Below are 20,670 nucleotides of genomic sequence, written 5' to 3' on the forward strand. Positions count from 1 at the left end.
CGGCTCCCTCGGCCAGTAAAGCAAGATGAGCACCGCAACCCCAGAGTCGGCCACAACTGGACCTAATGGTCAGGGGTCCCTTTACCTTTACAATGCTCACCCCACAGTTGTAAGAAATCAGTCTTTCTGTGTGGTACTCCCCGCCTGTTGACATCAGGCAGATGCCTTCATTCTACACTTTTCAGTGTCTGCTTAAAACATTTTTGTTTAGGGGAATTCATCCAGCCACATAGATGCAGACTTGTTTGAATCTTTTACTGTCTTTCAAATGTTTCGAACTGTTTTTATTGATATTTTTAATATTTCTTGTAGAGGTTTGATTACAAACAAGTGGTGTATAATATTTGTGTTTTCAAAAATATTTTATTAGAATAATTTCATTTATAAAAAGGCAGAGTGAGAAAAAAGCAAGAAAAAAGCAAGTGAGAATGAAAAAATATATTGTTACATTACTAGACAGATGTGTATATTCTTATTATCCTAAAACTTTTTTTAAAAAAATGTCTCTATTTAGGCAAAGGTGCATTTAAAAAAGTGTACATTAAAAGACAAGTGCACTAAATTGCTGATGAATTTTCATGCAAACTTTTTAAAAAAGATAAATAAATCCCAAACTGATTCAGAGAACTAAACTTAAAGTTGAGGGGAAACTGAAAAACTGAGAGCACCTGAAATGGACAAGTTTCATCTATCCATAGGTATAGAAGAAGCATGACTGATAAAAGCTGTTGGACCCCTTCTCTGCTCCCATCATCCTGTGTAGACCATCACACAAAAATCACAAACCACACCATTACCCAAGGACTCTACAGGCCTTGTTGCCATGCAGCACTGCTTTGGCGATTATGGAAGCTTAAATACCTTGTTCATTATTCTTCCCAATTTGACACAAGAAAGAGCTTTGATCTGTGCTCATTACAGGCACTGTGTACGTTCCTTACCAAACCCCCTACTGCAAAGCAGATGGGGTGAGCAATTCAGGCAAAGAAACAGGTCTATGTTCCCCCTCCCCTCTCCCCAACTTCCCACTGTTCCTGTTCAGGGCTGAAATTGGTATCAGCAGGCTTCTCTAAGCCGGCATATGACCTTAGAAGCATCTCTTGTATGATCTGGGTGGCCATAGACCCAAATGTTTTGGTGTCGTGAGGACCTCTGACCTCTGCGGCTCACTGATGAGAATCAGGGTTTATGTGGAGGTAATCTTAGGGTTGTAAGGGGTCCCTTCTGCTAAGACCTGTCGTACCACAGCAGCTAAGAAGTTGAGTTAAGACTAGCGGCGAGGGAGAAACTCAGTTCAGTTCTCATTTAAAGACAAACCTACCTAATTTGTACATTCCAAAACAATCCACAAAACACAACACAGCCTTCCTTTAAAAGCCAATCTCTGAATTTTTCTTTAGTCTCAGTTTTGCCCTTGAGAACATAGCAGGCAGGAAGATAAAGACTCATCTTCAACTAACTGTCTCACCCTGGAATTGGCTCTGGGTCCATCTACCATTGCCCTCCTTTATTTCTGTCCCAATTGACACTTGTTACTAGGACTGTGCAAAGACCCCCTAATCTGCCCTGTGGCCCTGATCTGCGGACTGATTCACCCTGTGCTGCCCTGGGGGGGGGGCACATATCTAAAATCTATCCCCAAACAATTTTGGGATGTCGTGAAGGATTTTTAAAAAAGGTTCTGAATCCTATTTTAACATACAGTTGAGGTAAAAGACCTACATTGGCTCTCAGTACATTTCTGGGCACAATTCAAAGTGTTGGCGCTGACCTTTAAAGCCCTGAACCGTTTCGGTCCATATACCTGAAGGAGCATCTCCACCCCCATCTTTCAGCCCGGACACTGAGATCCAACTCCGAGGGCCTTCTGGTGGTTCCCTCCCTGCGAGAAGCAAAGTTACAGAGAACCAGGGCCTTCTCAGTAGTGGCGCCTGCCCTGTGGAACGCCCTCCCATCAGACAACAAAGAAATAAACAACTATCTGACATTTAGAAGACATCTGAAGGCAGCCCTGTTTATGGAAGTTTTCAATGACTGGTGTTTTAATGTATTTTTAATCTTTAGTTGGAAGCCACCCAGAGTGGCTGGGGAACCCAGCCGGATGGGCAGGGTATAAATAAATTATTATTATTATTATTATTATTATTATTATTATTATTATTATTATTATTATTATTGATGTTGAACATAGGTTCGGGGTGGGCAATCTTGAGTGTGCCCTCAGTTTGTGTAAACCTAGCCCTGCTGTCCCTTTGCTAATTAAGAGGATCCACAGGTGGTGTCTTGCTGCAGGCATCCCTAAAGTGTGCCTGTTTTACAGGTTCATTTTCTGATGCACCAAAGATTTAAAATTTACAGCATATTGTATCTTGAAAGAGAATTATATGAAAATGATGTATCGCTGGTATCTAACTCCTACTAAACTAGCAAAAATGCATAGCACTGCTACAGATACATGTTGGAAGTGTAAAGTGGTGGACGTGCAAAAAAATCAAAAGCATACTGGGAAATGATTTATAATGAGTTGAAAAAAATGTTTAAAATAACTTTTGTTAAAAAAAACCAACCAACAAACAACTTTACACTTTCTTACTAGGAATTTTAGGTCCAGAAATACCTAATGATCAGAAGAGATTATTTATGTATGCTACAATAGTTGCTCGGATGCTACTTGCCCAAACATGGAAGGAGGACAATTTGCCTACAAAAGAAGAATGGCTGGACTATGCCAAATTGGCGAAAATGACTGGGAAAAATCAGAGATGAAGAGAAAAATAAATTTAATAAAGAATGGGGAAATTTTTTAAGTTACTTGAAAGGAAACTGCAAACAACTGAAAACATTGGCAGGATTTTAAAAACACTTGCAACGAAGCGAGAATTATGATGAAAATTGGGATTTAAGAAAATATGGAGAATACAATAAGATGCAGTTTGAAAAGTATATCTGGGGAAACTGTGGAGGGAAGTTTGAGGATTCTGAGAATCCTGTTTGTAAAATGATTATGATTTGTGTATGATGAGAAATGTGAAAAGTGAAAATGAATTTTTTAAATAATAATAATAATAATAATAATAATTAAGGATCATTTTCTGACTTACCATCTCTTATGTGCTATTTGAGCCTCTAGAACCATCACAAATTTATGAGCAATCCCTACAGCTAAACACAAGTTTCATGTACATTGATACGCTTCCTGTTTTAACAAACAGAAGGAGTTACATTTATTTTTTCTGGATGAGGAAGAGAAGGGGGGAACCACCTCTAGCTCCATCATTCATGGGAGAGGTGGGGGGGGGGAGGAAGGAATGTGCTCCATATTTATGATCCATCTGCTTTCAACACAAGAAATACGTGCATGACCAAATCTCCATTTGGATTAATAATTTCTAATTCAGGTGCCAATAAAATCCTACAAAAGTGTGGTTTGAATCACCCTTATTCAGCCAGAACACTAATCCAGATCCGTTTGTATCTGAATGTTTATACTTTCTCCATCTGGGATAGGAATTTCTTGTGGCCATTGCATCATTTTTCTGGGGTTTTTTTTTTAAAAAAAAAAGAAAAAGAAAAGAAAAGTCTGCTTAGGTGTCAGAAACCATATAATTAAATGGCAAGAGCTCAAGGCTGTGTTTGACCCAACGGTGGAATACCCTCCTTTCGACAACCTCCAGGCTATTGAACCACAAATAAATCCCGTTTTAATGAAAGGAACCTTATTTTGTCTACAAAATTTTTCGAAAGCCTGGGACCATAACAAGTGTGAGGAGAACGGCATGCTCCCATCCTCCTGGCTGCCTGGCTTTGCTTGCAGAACCTCATATAATTATACACAAAACTGCCTATGAACCTTTATCACAGACAGCTGGAGAGAAATGAGCAATAGCTGTGCCATGAAAATACTTCCAAGAATCACAGGCTCTGGCTTTCTCTGTGCAATTGTTACTGCAATGCAAACGCCTTGGATTTTCCATTCTTTCATGCACACACACACAGAAAAAACACTCTTAACATGCTTCTCTATCGAAATGTTTAGTCCGTGTGCAAAGCGTTAGGCCAAAAGGAGAGAGCAACTTATTGGAGACGGGGAGGTGGATCCTCAGCATTATGGAAAATCCGTAGAAGTAAAAAGTGAAACGAGGAAAATAATTTCCCCATGAAGCTAGCATGGTATTTTGGTGTCCTGCTGAGGGTTTCATGCTGCGAAATGTGTTCAGATGCTTTGCTATATTTGCGGGATTGTTTTTCAGCTGAGGAGAAAAAACAGAGAAAACGGCAGTAGCAAAGGGAGAAGGGTTATATCTTCCTCCCTCAACAAGTATACACAATTAATACTCCCCCCCCCATTTTGCAGTGTTATGTAGTGCTAATAGTAGCAGACTAGGACCTGGAAGACCAGGGTTCAACTTTCCACTCGGCCATGAAGCTCATTGGTTGACCTTGGGCCAGTATCTACTTCTCAGCCTAAGCTACCTCACAGGGTTCTTGTGGGAATTAAATAAGGGTAAGAGCCAAGCAAGCCATCTCGAGCTACTTGGAGAAAAAGTTGAGAAAATAAATAAATACATAAATAATAGTCGTACCTTGGAAGTTGAACAGAATTCATTCCGGAAGTCCGTTCAACTTCCAAAATGTTCGAAAACCAAATCACAGCTTCTGACTGGCTACAGGAAGCTCCTGCAGCCAATCAGAAGCTGCGGAAGCCCTGTCAGACGTTCGGCTTCCAAAAATAGTTCACAAACCATGTTCAGATGCTTCCAGGTTTGCGACGTTCGGGAGCCAAAACGTTCGGGAGCTAAGCTGTTCAAAAACCAAGTACGACTCTAATTGTATGGGTGTGGGAATGGGACAGAAGGGATTAAACTGATGTGAAGCTGGAATGGACCAGGAATAGATGGTTCCATCCATCCCTCCTCTGGATGCATTTACTCTTCACTCTGTTCTTTAGAAACATCATTTAAGTGAAACAGCCCGAACAACACAGGACATCTTTTCTTCTTCCTTCCTCCCAGCGCAACCCTTTTTTGTCTTTGGACTGCAAGGACGTGATCTCCCGTCATCCATTCCATCTGAGTAGACAGTATAGTTACTCATGCTGAATACCAGTTAAGATAGTCTTCAATTTCCTGGGTGGTGGTGATGATGTATTGACATTTCTCATGACCACTAACCTCTGGTTTTATCACCACGAGGCCTATCATTAGCACGTTGCTCAATCTTGCCATTGAACTACACCCCTTCGGAGTGTCAGTGATTGCATAGTGCGTAATGGCAGGGGAAATAATGGGCATGAAGAGCAGTATACCCCAAAACACCTTGTCTGACTATACCTTCCAGGTTATAGTCATTAACAGCTCATTCACTCTTAGCAGGAAAATCTTTAGCCTCCTCATCATTACGTAAGACATCTGCTGATGGCAGGGCAGAGTCTGTAGTTTTGATATCAGGCTGTAGTTAAACATGGATGGTAACAGGGCCAGATTAAGACTCTGAGAGGCCCTAAACAGCGAAAAGATTGTGGTGCCCGCATACATAATCCAAACTAAGAACAATACTAAACCATAAAATTAAATATTTTTTTGGCTATGTTCGTTCTGCCACTTATCTCAGTAACCTGGAATTAAAAGTGAAATAAAATTATACACCATACACTATTTTTTATGTATATGTAGAATCCGGAGAATCTTTATTTGCATCAGCCACTAGCCATAGCAATAAAATAAAATGTACTGAAGATAAAGGTAAAAACTTAACTATATAATTGGGGGGAGGGGGTTACATCAATAATCAAATAATAGATCCTATTCTAATTTCCCCCACTAAAAACCTTGCAGTTTTTGCTGTCACCTGATCATCTTGATCTGCTAGAAGAGAGGACACCGTAGCAATGGTTGAGCGACTCGGCATGGACAATAATAGAGGAGTAATAACCTCAATCCTCAAATCTTTATAAAGAGTGCAAGCCACTATTTTTATGTATGTATATGAAAAACAACAATGAAGCAAGTACATATAATTCAGGAGAAGATATAAATAATAAACCAAATATTTATTGTGACAAGTGAGAGGATCTGATTTCCTCACATTACTTTGATTTACTTTAGTTGGACATCCCCTACTTCTATGTTTTTTGAAATATCAAATATCATATATATATATATACATATTCTCTCTTGCGCTGTCTCTGGTACCCCTGCTTTGATGGTGCTTAATCTACCTATTGGGCAGTCCAACACTGGGAGTATGTGTGTGCGTGTGCGTGCTGAACTATCATTCTGTCTCATTCACCAGCCTTTGGATACCACCAAATCTGACACCATTTTTTTGCCTCAGACTTTGAGGTGAATGTGAAGATTTAAATCCCTGATAAATGTCCAGACAGGTGCTAACAGAATCCCCTTAAAGTTAACCAAATACCCCACAAAAAATAGGAGTGTATTCACATGTCTTTGGATACCAATGAATTTTGCACTTGAAATGGGAACTGAATTTTTTTACCTAAATTGTTTTTTCTAACCATTGTTTGTCAAGCACAGTGGTACCTTGGAAGTCAAATGGAATGCATTCTGAAAGTCCGTTCAACTTCCAAAACGTTTGGAAACCAAAGCTCCTGCAGCCAATCGGAAGCCCCGGAAGCCCCATCGGACGTTCGGCTTCCAAAATTAGTTTGCAAACCGGAACAGTCATTTCCAAGTTTATGGTGTTCAGGAGCCAAAACGTTTGAGAACTAAGCTGTTCGAAAACCAGGGTATGACTGTAATGAGAAAATAAATACTTTAATTTGAAAATATCAAAGGGGAGATGAATGTTTAATGAATTTTACTGGAAAGAAAGATTTAAAAAACCCTGTGCCACCCTCAGCCATCCCACAAGAATAAGCTCAAAACCCAGCTCCCACTGATTTTTGTTTTTTAGTGCTATGAGAATGAGACAGTAAAGGGGAAGCTTCTTTTGCTGGGGAAGAAAAATTCCGAGAAAGCGGAGGGCAGATTTCAGCACAGGTTTGGGCAAAATATCTTGAAATATGAAGGGAAGGTAAAAGAGTTCTGAGCAGGCAGGTGACCTTTATTTTTGCGATGATGATGATTCCTAATCTCACACGCCCATCAGAAACCCTTTGCTTCTCATGCCATGAAAATTGGCCTCCAATGTTATGAACAAAGAAAGAAGAATAACAATTCATATGTTCACCTCTCTCATTTTTGGCCAGGGGGAGCAAGAGGGAGAGGGAGAAGGATTAACTTTGCATTGACCACTTTTCACAGGCCACATGTGCTTCATAAAACATTTGTACGCTTGCCAAAAAAATTAGACTGCCAGAATGATTTTCATGGATCACATCAACAACTATTATTAGCAAATTGTGCAGTTAACTTGATGCAAGCCATTTATTAGCTCTGGGGAGACTGGTGTATGACAAATGCCTCTGGTTCATGCATGCTTGCAGGCGCGCGCGCGCGCGCACACACATACACACTTTGTTTTTGTCATCAAATAGTTAACAGCAGCCATGTTCCCAACACACATGTAAAGTGTTGTGATGCCAATGTGAACAGTCATAGCTTCCCCAAAAGAATTATGGGAGCTGTAGTTTGTTAAGGGTGCTGAGGGTTGTTAGGAGACTCCTGCTCCTCCCCTCACAAAGCTCCAATACCCAGAGTGCTTTAACAATCCCTTTTCATGGGGAACTATGGGAATTGTAGCAGTGGGAGGGGAAAATGTGTCTCCTAAAAACTCTATGGCACCCTCAAAAATGACAGCTCCCAGAATTGCCAGTGCTGAGTTAGCAGAGGAAAATGAGCTTGAATCTGTTGCATTTAAAACACTATGGTCAAACTCAGAACATAAGAATGGAAGAGGAGCTTCCTGGGTCAGGCCAATGGCCCGTCTGCACCAGCATCCTGCTCACACAGTGGCCAACCTGATGCCTCAGTGGAAAACCGCCAGGCAGGACCCAAGCATAGGAGCACACTCTCCTCCTGAAGTTTCCAGCAACAGGTGTTCAGAAACTTTACTGCCTTTGACCATGGAGGGCAAGCATAACCATCATGGCTAGTAGCCATGGATAGCTTTATCCTTGATGAATGAGGTGGCCATCACTGTCTCCCATGGGAAGAAGCTCTTTCATTTATCTGTGTTGAATTTTCCAATGTTCGGCTTCATTGGAAGCCAGTGAGTTCTAGTGTTATGAGAGAAGGAGAAAAGTTTTTCTCTATCCACTTTCTCCATGCCATGCATCATTTTTACAACTTCAATCAAAATAAAAAAATTCCTTCCAGTAGCACCTTAAAGACCAACTAAGTTAGTTCTTGGTATGAGCTTTCGTGTGCATGCACACTTCTTCAGATACACTGAAACAGAAGTTGCAGATAGGCTCATCTCAGCTATCTGCCAATCTCCCATTCCCACCACCCTTCTGAGTAATACCCCTCCCCACCTTCTCACTATATAGAAGGGTCTGGCAACTTCTGTTTCACTGTATCTGAAGAAGTGTGCATGCACACGAAAGCTCATACCAAGAACTAACTTAGTTGGTCTTTAAGGTGCTACTGGAAGGAATTTTTTATTTTGACTATGGCAGACCAACACGGCTACCTATCTGCAACTTCAATCAAGTCACCCCCTAATCTCCCTTTGACCCAAACAGTCCCAAATGCTACAGCCTTTCCCCATAGGAGAGTCGCTTCACCCCCTTGATCATTTTGATTGCCCTTTTCTGGAACTTTTCCAACTCTACCATATCTTTTCTGAGGCAAGGCAACCAGAACAGTACACAGTGTACCAAATGCAACCACACCAAAGATTAGTACAATGGCAGCTCTATAGCTGCCCCTGCCACCAGGGCAGCCTTTCCAGTCAAACGATTGCTCATCTCACCTGAACATTTTGCGAATGCTCAATAGAGTCAGGGGTTCAAAGCTGCAAGGGGACAGAGTGAAGCTTGCAATACCTAAGATGGAGTCATGCCAACGTTTCAACATCATCTTTGGTCGCCTCATCTGCACAAGAGAATTTGCACGTCTGGAAATGTGAGTTTTGCTTTGTACTGCCAGTGTGGTGTAGTGGTTACGAGTGGTAGTCTTGTAATCTGGGGAACCGGGTTCACGTCTCCTCTCCTCCACATGCAGCTGCTGGGTGACCTTGGGCTAGTCACATTTCTTTGAAGTCTCTCAGCCCCACTCACCTCACAGAGTGTTTGTTGTGGGGGAGGAAGGGAAAGGAGAATGTTAGCCGCTTTGAGACTCCTTAAAGGGAGAGAAAGGCGGGATATCAAATCCAAAGTCTTCTTCTCTCTTCTTCTTCTACTGCAAGAATGGCAAGACCTCCGAAGTTTACCAGGAGAGACATGCCTACTTGATACCACCAGGCCTGAAGTATGAGGTCACATGCAGAGGGAGGGGGAAGTATCCTGAGGTTAGTGCAAAGTTCTGCCAAGTTTAAATCCATTTTCAGATCAGTTTCCATGAGAGAGATGGATATTTTAACTGTAACACAATCTGAAGGTCTTCAGCACAAGCACAGATAAAAGGTGTGGTCTTAGCTGGGACTTCAGAAAGTGACTTCTAGAAATCCCCCAGCAATGTTTCTTTATTTACAGGCTTGCAGACATTTAACTAAAGCCCCATCTGCACTATACATTTAAAGCAGCATTGTGCCACTTTGAACAGCTGTGGCTTCCCCCAAGGAATCCTGGGAAGTATTGTTTGCCAAGGATGCTGAGGGTTGTTAGGAGACCCATGTTCCCCTCACACAGCTACAACTCCCAGAGCTGTCTAGGAAAAGGAATTTAACTGCTAAATCACTATGTAGGTTTTCAGTAGGTGCTGGAAGCTCAACAGCAAAGGCAGAGGCGGAGCTAGGTGCTCCAGCACCTGGAGCGGGCACCTGAGGGTGAGGCTAGCCACCCAGGGGGGGGGCTAGCCACATGTGGGGGCTAGCTGCCCACCCACAACTCTCCCCAACTCTGAAGCTGTCAAAACAAAGGGGGAAAGCCGCTGGCAAAGCGGTGTAGCTCCTCCCTTGCCCCGTCAGGGGAGGCTTGGGAGTCACAGGAGGGTGGGTGGCATGCCGAATGTCACCCCCCCCTCAGGATGACACCTGGGGCGATTCACCCCCACCGCACCCCCTTTCTCTGCTCCTGAGCGAAGGAACTGTCTGACTTCATCTGGGAGTTCCATAATTTAGGGTGCATGATATAGAATGTGCAGCTCCTGCATCCAAGCCATGGGGGACAACTGACAGTGACACCCCCCAAAAGACCTTACTGAAAACGCAGGAATCTAAGAGGTCAGGTGGTCCCTGAGGTATCTTGGACCCAAGTTATTAAGGGCCTTGTAAAGTAATGCAAGAGCCTTGAACCTCACCTGGTAGCATATGGGCAGTCAGTGCAAGCTTCTGAGCACCAGAGTTATGTCCTGGCGATAGGCTTTCCCAATCCACAGTCTATCCACAGTGTTTTGCACCACCTGGAGCCTTTGGATCAGGCCCAAGGGCAGCCCCACATTGAGCGCACTGTGCTGATCAATGAGTGGATGCTAAGTAATTTGGGCAAGCCATAGCACTGCACAGACATTAAGCATTGTTATTATTTCACATTTGAAAATAAAAAGCTTCCTGCAAGAGAAAGCAGGGAGGAGAGCGTGCAGCTCTTTCAAAAAAAGGAAAGAAAGTCGGCCCCATTCCTTTAGATTAATGGTCCCCGCAGCGAGATGTGGGTGGCGGGGGCGAGAGGATTTGTTCCTCGAAATGGTTAACACCATCACAAAACTTGGTCCCTGAAGGGAATATGGAAGGAAGGAATCTGTCCATCAGCCACAGAAAAAGCAAGCTCTCAGACATTTAATCATATTACAGCTCCCCAAGCCATCCAAGCCAATTTAATCAAATTGTATCATGGACATGGTGTTATTGTTTTCCAAGCCTATTAGCAAAATAAAAGTTAGCACTTATTAAATGAGGAGCCTTTTGCATGCTGATTGCCTTGCTAATTTGGGGTTGATTGTTTCCTTGTTTTTTGCCTCTCAGGAAGAAAAGAGGGATTCTTGGATCACTGATATGTAAATATGTAAGTTCCGGGGAATCTTAAGATGAAGTGACTGAACAAGGGGAAAAAGCAGGACCTGAGTTAAAATGATGAGTGAGTTAAACTCTTTTTAAGTGTGGTAAAATACGCTGTGGAGTACTGTGAGGGAAACACCATTGATCCGTCGCAGAGCCTCTGCCTGTCCTGAAGAAGGACCCATATCCAGTCCCTGATGGCATCTCCAGGTAGCACTGAAATCCTGAAGAGCCACTGCTAGTCAGCGTTGCCAGTACTGAGCTACATGGTCCAGTGGTTTGATGTGATATAAGACAGCTTCCTGTGTGTAAGCCACAAGTTAAGAAAAGCCCTGCTGGTTCAGGTCACCCCAACTGGTTTAGCATCCTAGTCTCCCTGTGGCCAGCTAAATAGATGCCTATGGGAAGCCAGCAAGCAGGCCCTGAGTATAACAGTTCTCCCACCAGGAATTTTTATTATTATTATTAATGTGAATTCTATTTGTCCAAAGTTCTCCTAATGAACACATTTCCATATCCAGTTTTGACTTACATACACATTTTTGCAAGCCATTTCTCCTGATACAGTGCGTTTTGGTATGTTATTCATTGATACATTCCTTTTTGTAATGCACACTTCCCCCTAATGCAGGCATAGGCAAACTCGGCCCTCCAGATGTTTTGGGACTACAACTCTCATCATCCCTAGCTAACAGGGCCAGTGGTCAGGGATGATGGGAATTGTAGTCCCAAAACATCTGGGGGGCCGAGTTTGCCTATGCCTGCCCTAATGTATGCATGTTTGTAAACACTGTTTGGTTAGAGAACTGTGTCCCAAAATTTGGATAAGAATTTTGAAGTATAGCTATGTTTAGGTTCTCATGTTGTTTCAGAAAAGGTGAATTTGATAGATTTGGCTTTAAGTGTGAACTGCATCTAAGTTATCTCCATCCCTAACACACGCACACACACACACACACACAATTTCAATGATTAATAGACAGGAAAGTAGATATTTTGGCTCCTCTCAAATTAAAGAATGACTATGGTATTTAGATAAGCCAACAAAGGTGCACACCGTTGCTCATGGGATCCAAACATAATGCTTCCCTCCAATATATAATACCCGTTAGCTTAAATACTTTGTTAAGAGGACTTGGGGTAAGCTGGCTGTTTTATACATCTAGCGCAGATATTTCTGAACAGGCAATGAGGAAACATATGGTTACAACCTGTAGTTATATATTCTGTAAAATATTATTAAAACCATATGATTTCATTCTTTCCTGCTTTTTTTTAAAAAAAGAAACGGATGTAAAGTTAATGCTGAGAGAGACTTAGCATAGCAAGGCTTTAAGTCTTTACTTTTCATCATTAATAACATTTTTTTAAAAAAAAAAACACCAACAACCATGAATTGGACCATATGCTTGCTTCTATAATTTAAAGAAGGCTACCCTTTTAATATTTAAGCATGAGTTAGAACTCCCCCAGGCAACCTTATCAACAAGTTGGTGATCAGGAATTGGGGCCTACTTAGGCAGTTAATGAAAATCCTCCTTCGAGGAACGGTTGGGTGTGTTTTACAGTTTTGTTTTATGGCTGGGGGCCTTTTGACTCTTAAACTGAATGTTGGAAGATTTGGGACAGACAGCAGAAAGTTCTTCTTCTCCCAGCACCAGTGGCGAAACCGCATGCTCCGCTACCGGGGGCATAGCTGGCGCCCCCCATGGGGCATGATGTGCATCCCAGGGGCATGGCACACATTATGAGGGCGTGGCAGGCTGCTTGTGGGCACCTGGCGCACGTGGGGGTGTGCAGAGTGTGTCCAGGGGGGCCACCGTGATGGCACCATACCGGAATAGTGGTGCCGGGGGCGGTCCGCTCCCTCCACACCCCCGATCCTCCAACTTGGCTTAGGTCTTGGGATGTATCCCTCCCAGCCCCCCAGCTGGGGGAACTGGGGCACATCAGGGTAAATGGGATGTGGGGGTGCTCTGCGAGTGTAGCAGGCAGCCAAGCCCATATCCCCGCACATAGGGTAGTTCACTGACGACCTTTCAGTGTATGGCCAGTGACACCCATATCTATATAATCCCTTTAAGAGGGGACCCTGGAATCGGTGCCGCAGGGGGGTAAATCGCCACTTCACGCCCCCCCCCATTATAGGTAAGAAAAGACTAAAAGATTCTACCCAAGGCCATAACCGCCAAAGTTGTGATGAACTGCTATAAGGAAGACAAAACCTGCCAATGCACGAAAATTTCTTCCTGATCCTTCAACAGCAACCAGTCAAAGACCACAGCAGTGCCCGCTAAACAGGAAGAAAAAGTTAACCTGCAAACAGGAAAACATTAAACAAAGGGAGGGTAGGGAGGGTGAATCTCCAGATCCAACTGCCTGGCTGTTCTCGGCTCCACCCCTATATATAATTGGGACTGGCCCCACCTCCCAGCAAGAAACTTGATTACTGAGAAGCAAGCCAGCCCCCTATTTCTAGTAAGTTCCCTGGGAACTGTAGCCCTGTGTGTGATCCCACAAAGGCACCCACATATAAAGTGTGAGTCTTCATTTCTGAAGCTTGGTGCTGTTGGCTGACACTGTTTCTGCCCCGTTCCTGGAGGCTCTGCGGAAACTGGTGCCAAGCTCTTGATGCAGGGAGTGTTGTTTTCTCTCCCACCATTTGCTCACCATTCCTGCATCTCTTCAGAAGAATCTGTTGCTCAGTTTCCTCCAGGGCACTAAAATAATGCATCTTTCTTATTTTCATCAATGTATGCATTTTATGCAAATGTCCCCCTAGTATATGCTATATTTGACATGTTTCTGCTTAGGGTCTGCACTGCAAAATTTGGAGAAGTGCAAATTTTGAAGGATAACAGTGTTTCGGTCCATACATTGTTTCAGAGTGTAAAGTAAGTAAGTCCACATTCCAGTGTGAACCAAATGAATTTCCCCTCAGCCCCTATAATTAACAAAAAACCATTAATTGCATTTTGCTTGCCTTTGTGTTCACTTGATACAAAATACATTTCCACTCTAGAATAGGCAGGTCAGGGAACAAACAAGCCAACAAACAAGCCAATCATTTGATGGGTGTAGAAACAGGAATTGAAGAATCTGTCAATTTCATTATTATTATTTTTACTTTCTCTTTTTTCCAGGTTCAAATTCAGTCCTCCGCATTTATTCGTTTTTTAAAGCATGTCATGAAAATTCTGAAGCATTTTATAGCAAATTTCTACCAATTAACACATTTTTGCATTCACTTTTGACAAATGCATACATTTTTGGAAGCAATCTCTCTTAATATAATGTATTTTTTGTATTTTATTTTATTTTATTAGTGTGTGTATATATATATACAGTGTATATATTCACACTTTCCCCTAATACATGCATATCTGTGAACAATGTTTGACAAGAGAACTGCATCACAACTTCTGAATAAGTGCAGATTTCAGCGGATGACTCTATTTTGGTTCTCATGTTGTTTCAGAAAGTGAGAATTAGATAGACTTAGCTGAGCACTTAGAAAAAGATGCTGCGATTACTAAGACCCAGCATCGGTTTCTCAAAATATGCTATTCTAGGCTGCATCAACAGAAGTATAGTGTCTCAATCAGGGAAATAATAGTACCACTCTATTCTACCTTCATCAGACTACACCTGGAGTACTGTCCATCTCTGGGCACCACAGTCTAAGGATATTGATAAGCTGGAACATGTGCAGAAGAAGGCAACCAAGATGATAAAGGATCTGGAAGCTAAGCCTTATGAGGAACGGTTGAGGGAGCTGGGTATGTTTAGCCTGGAGAAGAGTCCCGAGAGCCTGGAGAGGAGATATGATGACCATCTTCAAATATCTAAAGGACTGTCACTTGAGAGATGAATCCAGCTTGTTTTCTCCTAGAAATATATATATAATTGTCCAGTAGCACCTTAGAGACCATCTAAGTTTGTTCTTGGTATGAGCTTTCGTGTGCATGCACACTTCTTCAGTTTTCTCCTGTTCTAGAGGCTAGGATCCAAACCAATGGATTCGAGTTACAAGAAAGGAGATTCCAACTCAATATTAGGAAGAACTTTCTGGCAATAAGAGCTGTGGAACAGACTCCCATGAGAGGTGGTGGACTCTCCTCCCTTGGAGGTTTTTAAGCAGAGGTTGGATGGCCACCTGCCATATATGAACTAGTTGAGATTTCTGCATTACAGGAGTTTGGACTATATGACATTTGGGGTCTCTTCCCACTCTGCAATTCTATAATTCTATGATTCAGCTCAAACTGAACTGAATTTCTCCCCCATTCCTAGGTAGGGAGAAGGAAATGCAGCATCCCATAATGCTTTTGCACGAATATTCCCACACCCCACCCTAAAAAAAGTGCAATGCCAAGGGAGCTGGAATCCATCCCCATGAATGTTTGTATGCTTGGAACATTCCCATTCATTGTGGACAGTGGAAAGAAACACCAGGAAATGGCATCTCATCCTCCGCCTGATGCAGATGCCCCCCTCATCACTCTTTCTGAACTCCCCAGAATTGTTTACATTTTGGGTGACAAGACACAAAGCAGAAATGCAAACTGCGGAGAGAAAGAAGGGAAGCAGGGGTGTCAATGTGGCCATGAGTGGGGATCTTTGGAAGCAGATTACTCTAGTTTTGAGAATACACATTTGGATTCTTGCAGTGCCTGGCCCCCCGTCTTCAACCCATGTCATGGGTAAATTCCAAGGGTGTGATTCATCTCAACATGGCAGTCCACTTCTCCTTCCCTGCCAAACAGTCACTTTGCAGAACATGAGAAAGAGAGAGACAGAGAGAGAGAGTCAATTTCATCCATACACCATGGCAATATTCACACACCCACTCCTCCAAAAGAGATGTTTTTCCTATGAGATTTTTTTTTTGCAATTTAGAACAGAACAATTGTAGGATTTTCAGACCATCTTTCTTATTATTATTATTTTCTAAAGTTCCTTCTCACAATTCATGGCAGCAGCTGAGATTACCACCACAATGAAGGTGTCAGGAAGAGGGGGGAAATTGCATTTAAATCCTTGATAACCTTTTAAGGTCAGATATCAATAAGGGCGGGGGGAAGGATCGCCCTTGAAGTATAGGTTCCAATTTTAGTTTGGGTGACTACAATAATATTACTTATAATCAGAGAAACGCAGGAAAAACAGATATGTGAGCCACAATCAAAGCTACCACCAGATATGTTTGTCTAGGAACTCTAGTCTCGCTGGCAAGATATCTATCATCTCCTTCATTTGCTTATCTCCTTCTATGGAGAATAGGTCTTATCTAATATCACAGGACTTTTTACAACCCCAGTTGGAAAGGTCTCCCTGGTCACACGCACCTTTGGCTAAAAAAAGGAAGGTCGTTGATTGCCTATATGTTTTTCTTTAACGTGAGTGCGTATCAGAGAACAATGCAAATTTTAATTACGCTCTGACTTCCCCTCCCACCTCCACACACACAAATGGGTTAACACGGGGCTGAAGAACTCATTGTGCAAAATGTTATGAACTTATCTGTAGGCTTGCCAGGCAAACCCAGGCATTGTTGTAGTCACAAGGAAAGTAAAAGGAAATATCTTCCCATCAAGGAAAACATCATTTTAAGATTAAATTATAAATTGGAGGGCACTGTGTGACATGGGGAAGGGAAGGAAATGCTTAGCATTGTCACAGAGCCTCATAGAAAACAGTGAGGGGTATCAACATAGTGGTCTCTGCCACTGTTTGTGTGCTTAAAGCAATTATACCCCACACTTCAGCTGGAAAAAGCTCCTAGAGCATCTTCAAAAAATCACTAAAAATAAATAAAAATGCAGTCCCTGCCCTGAGGCAAACTCATTCCCCAAACTCTTGATGTTACAAGCTTCATATATTTACCACCTGGATGGAACTGGGTTGCTCATAGTTCATAGATTGGAGGCAGAGGGTGGGGGAGACATTCAATTGAAATACAGGCCCCCAAGTGTCCCTATTTTCCGGATTTACAGAAGTTGTCCCAGTTTCTGAGTTGATCCTGGAATGTCCCACTTTTTCTTAGAATGCCCCAAATTTCATTGGACAAATGTTGGAGAGTATGTGATTTGGAAGTGGGGGGGGGGAGTTTTGGAGGTCAGCTTGTTGTTGTTGTTTAGTCATTTAGTCGTGTCCGACTCTTTGTGACCCCATGGACCAGAGCATGCCAGGCACTCCTGTCTTCTACTGCCTCCCACAGTTTGGTCAGACTCATGTTTGTAGCTTCGAGAACACTGTCCAACCATCTCGTCCTCCGTTGTCCCCTTCTTCTTGTGCCCTCCATCTTTCCCAACATCAGGGTCTTTTCCAGGGAGTCTTCTCTTCTCACGAGGTGGCCAAAGTATTGGAGCCTCAGCTTCAGGATCTGTCATTCCAGTGAGCACTCAGGGCTGATTTCCTTAAGAATGGATAGGTTTGATCTTCTTGCAGTCCATGGGACTCTCAAGAGTCTCCTCCAGCACCATAATTCAAAAGCATCAATTCTTCGGTGATCAGCCTTCTTTATGGTCCAGCTCTCACTTCCATACATCACTACCAGGAAAACCATGGCTTTAACTATAGGTCAGCTAGAGAGCCCTAGAAGGCCTCCTTTGAGCCCTAGGCCCAGAGTTCCCCACCCCTGGTATATATAATTAAATCTACCTTCTTCGCTAAAGCATGCGTGGCAGATGACCATCTAACCTTTGCTTAAAAACCTCCAAGGAAGCAGATTCCTATGGGAAACCTCCAACTCCTGGTTTCCACTCCTGCTTTAGCCCATCTTGAACTTGCTCTCATGTTCCAGGGTGCTCATTTATTTGGAGCAAGGATTCCCCCCACTCACCCACCCACCCAAAGAATGATATTTGACAAGGAAAAGCTTGCCCTCTCAATTCAGAAACTTGAAACAGACCAGACAGCCCTTGTGACATATAGAATCAGTCCTGCTAGGCCATAATATCTGTAAAATATAAATGAACCCATTCTCAGTGAGCCATGGGGGAGGATAAATGCACTTGGGTCCATATAATTTTCCTTCTTTCTCCCTCCTTCCCATTGCCTCCCCAACAATAGTGATGCAGCTGGAAGCATTCATCCACTCAATGGCTGACTTTGGAGGCAGCAAGCAAACAGGCCGGGAAGATGCCAGTCTCCTTATTGGCATGTTTGTTCCAAGTGAGATTTATCACCCCAGTCATTGGGAGTCCACACCAGGCTGCACCTTCATTAATCTTTTCCACTTCCCTTTGAATGAGGACAGTGTCGATGGCGAAGTGTATAGTCTCAGGTCACTTTCAGAATCAATGGTGCCGATTAAGGCTGCACACACACACACACACACACAGAGAGAGAGAGAGAGAGAGAGAGAGAGAGAGAGAGATGATGATGATGATGATGCCACTATGGGAAATCCTTCCATTTGCTATAATATTAATTTTTTTATAACTATGTAGTTATCATGGGGCTGCAACCTGAAATAGATTCAATGAGTAGATTAATCAACTCAAACACTAGTTGATTAATTGGTATTTGGTTGGTAAAACCCTGCTACCTACAAGAACACAGCCTGTGTTGAGTAATAGCATTTGTTGAGAAAGTTATAAAATAGCTTGGGCATTGGATAAGCTGCTATAAGCATATGGAACAATCACAAATAGTCTAACCATTTGGTGGAAAAATGTCAGTAGTGTAATGCTGGTAAACAGCAAAGTTCTGATGACGTCACATGAGAAGACGTGCAGCAACACATTTTGCACATTTACAGGATCATCTCCCACACCTAACACTGAAAACTCAGGTTGGGTTCTCTCTATCCGGAATTTGGATGAAGTCAAGTTGCATATTCCGCCTAGTTTGTTTGTTTACTCATATTTCGCTCATTTTCATTTATTTATGTATTTCTTGCCTTCAGAATGAATGCTTTTCCAAGGCAGTTGACAACATTACCTTTAAGTGATAAAATTTAAAAATGATATGGCATATAGATAGACACACATGCAATGCAAATGAATATAGATCCAGCTGAGTCATATTCAGAGAAGACACACTGAAATGCTATTAACTGCAAAAGGTCTACTCTGAGTAGCACTGGATATAACACATAAAAAGGCGCAGAAGAGGGACTGAGAATACAGCCTGCTCATTTAGCCAGCTGTCTCCTTCCATTTTTAAATAGCTTTGTATGAAATACTGTACATTGAAACAATAAAACAAAAACAAAAAACGGGGGGGGGGGGAATCATGAACAAAACTCTATCACCTAACTCCTTTTTTTCCAAATGCTTTTTATTGATTTTCACAAACATAAATAAAACTTAAACTTTTACATTCAACGTTTTGTATCATCTTATTTACCCTGCACAGTTTCGCACCCGGACTTCCCTCCTTCCCTGCTTCGGTTTTCCTAATTTACATCTTCTCTTACAGATTCTTATTTACCCTCTATTCACATCACAGGATTTATGTTAGCCCTGCTACAGTTTTTAAAACCGGACACTGAGGTCCAGCACCGAGGGCCTTCTGGCGGTTCCCTCACTGCGAGAAGCCAAGTTACAGGGAGCCAGGCAGAGGGCCTTCTCGGTAGTGGCGCCCTCCCTGTGGAACGCCCTCCCACCAGATGTCAAAGAGAACAACAACTACCAGACTTTTAGAAGACATCTGAAGGCTTAGGGAAGCTTTTAATGTTTGATGTATTGCAGTATTTTAATGTTTTTTTGGAAGCCGCCAGAGTGGCTGGGGAGGCCCAGCCAGATGGGCAGGGTATAAATAAATTATTATTATTATTATTATTATTATTATTATTATTATTATTATTATTATTATTATTAAACTTCTGCAGTTAATTCGTATGTACGCAACAAATTTACTCCACTCCTCTTCAAACTTTGTCACTTTTTGGTCTCGGATTTTATAGGTCATTTTTGCCAATTCTACATACTCAAATAATTTTGTCTGCCACTCCATTAAAGTTGGGATCTCCTGGGATTTCCACTTTTGGGCCACCAGAATCCTAGCGACAGTCGTGGCATACAGAAATAGTTTACGATCTTCTTTTCTTACTTCATCTCCTATTATCCCTAATAAAAATGGATAATAGGAGATGAACTGAGAAAAGAAGATTTATCACCAACCTACTAATTATCTACCTATCATTCCACATCTGTGGGGCCAAAAATAAAGAAGTTGTGTGTGGGCTACTACCCTAAACTTCCCCTGAAGCTCATCTAATCTTTGCTGGTTCAACAGGTACAGGTTGTCCTTCCAATCACTTGGTTGTGAGCCCATATGAGTATGCAACATTCTTTTCGCTTTTCCACCCTCTTTACTTGGGTACAGTGGCGTAGCGTGGGGGTGCAGTGGGGGCCGGCCGCACCGGGTGCAACATCTGGAGGGTGGGCGCTGGCACTCGCAGCTCTCTGCCCCTACTAAAATCCACGGGTTAGGGGGCGCAAATTACTTGCCTTGCCCCGGGTGCTGACAACCCACGCTACGCCACTGCTTGGGTACAAAGCAAGATGGTTGCTAATATGAATATAATAACTGCAGGAAGGCTAGATGCTGTGTTGGGAGCCGAATAATAAATATGCAACAGTGGAACAAATTAAAGAGATA

Source organism: Podarcis bocagei (genome assembly GCF_964188305.1).
Source record: "Podarcis bocagei genome assembly, chromosome: 14".
NCBI classification, from domain to species: domain Eukaryota; kingdom Metazoa; phylum Chordata; class Lepidosauria; order Squamata; family Lacertidae; genus Podarcis; species Podarcis bocagei.